Genomic DNA, 1,932 nt, shown 5'->3' on the forward strand with positions numbered 1-1,932 from the left:
TTTTTTTAGATATTCTTGATCAAGTTGAGAAAGCTCCTCCACTTGTAGTTTGAATAGAGTTTTTATCATAAATGGGTATTGTATTTTACCAATTGCTTCATCTGCATCATTGATATGATCATATCATCTTTCTATTGTAGACTGTTGATGTGATTGATTGTACTAATTGATATTTAAATGTTGTACTAGCCTTGCATACCTGGAATAAATCTTGCTTGTTTATGGTGAACAATTTTTTGTGTGAATTTTTGGATTTGATTTACTATTATTTTGTGAAGGATTTTTGCATCTATATTTATAAGAGATATTAGTGTGTAGTTTTCCTTTTGTAATGTCTTTATTTTGTTTGGTATTAGGATAACAAAGGCCTCATAGAATGAATTTTAAAATGTCCTCTGTGTTTTATGTTGCTGAGATTGTGGAGTATCTTTGATATGTACTGATAACATTTCTTTCTTAAATAGTTGGTAGAATTCACATGTAAAACCACCTGGTCCTAATGCCTTCCTACTTTGAAGGTTATTAATTCTTGGTTGTATTTCTTTAATAAACATAGATCTATTCAGATTATTTGTTTCTCTTTATATGAGTTTTTTTCTTTCCTTTTTGTCTTTTTTCATGACCGGCAACGGATCGCAACCCTCAGTGTCGTGCCCGTACTGGACCGGGACTGGCAACAGGATCGCAACCCTTGGGGTTGCGTCCGCACCTCGCTCAGCCAGTGAGCGGCTGGTCTGTATGTGGGATCCGAACCCTCAGCAGGAGCGCCACCACGCTCCCAAGCGACGCACTGCAGCAGTGCTCCACCGGGCCGGCCCTCTTTATATGAGTTTTGGTAGTTCGTAACTTTTGAGCAATCGGTCCATTTCATCAAAGCTATCAAAATTGTGGGTATAGAGTTGTTCATAACATTCATTTATTATCTGCCTAATGACTGTGATATCAATAGTGATAGCCCCCTCTTTCATTTCTGATGCTAGTGATTTGTATCTTCTCTATTTTTTCTTGGTTAACCTGATTATCGGTTTATCAGTTTTGTTGGTCTTTTCAAAGAAGCTGCTTTTCATTTTGCTGATTTTCTCTGAAGTTCCTGTTTTTAATTTCTTTTATTTCTGCTCTAATTTTTATTGTATTTTTTGAATTAGGTTTTTTTTTTTTTTTTTCCTGTCACTGTTGAGTACCTGAAACAGGGTAATTTATAAAAAAAAAATTATTTCTTACAGATTTGGAGGCTGGGAAGTGTAGGGTCAAGGGAGCACAGCTGGTGAGGGCCTTCCTCCTGTTTGGGACTCTGTAAAGTCCTGAGTGGTGCAAGGTATCATTTGGTGAGAAGACTGAACTCATGTTAACAGGCTTACTTGTTCCCCTTATAAAGCCACCAGTGCCACGCTCATGATAACTCACTTATCCATTAACTCATTAATCCATGAATGGATTAATCTATTTATAAGGGCACAGCCTTCATGATCCAATCACCTCCCATAGGCCTCACCTTTCTGCCACATTGGAGATCATGCTTCCATGCTTTGGAAGGGACAAGCATTTAGGCCATAGCACTTCTGCTTGCTGTAAGTTTATATTGCTCCTTCTCTACTAGGAGGGAAGATTAAGTTAATTTTAGATCTATCTTACCTTCTAATACATGAATTTATTGCTATATATTTTCCTCTAAGCACTGATTTTGCTGCTTCCCACAAATCTTGATAAGTTTTGTTTTCCTTTTCATTCAGTTTAAAATATTTTAATTTCTCTTGAGACTTCTTTGACCCATGTCTTACTTTGAAGTGTGTTACTTAACCTACAGCTATCTCTTTGTGGCTGATTTCCAATTTAATTCCATTGGGATCTGAGAACATAATTTGAATGATTTCTCTTCTTTAAAATTTTTAATATGTGTTTTATGGCCCACAACATAGACAGTCTTGGTACATG

The sequence above is a fragment of the Galeopterus variegatus genome, unplaced genomic scaffold, assembly GCF_000696425.1.
Source record: "Galeopterus variegatus unplaced genomic scaffold, G_variegatus-3.0.2 Scaffold4061, whole genome shotgun sequence".
Lineage (NCBI taxonomy): Eukaryota > Metazoa > Chordata > Mammalia > Dermoptera > Cynocephalidae > Galeopterus > Galeopterus variegatus.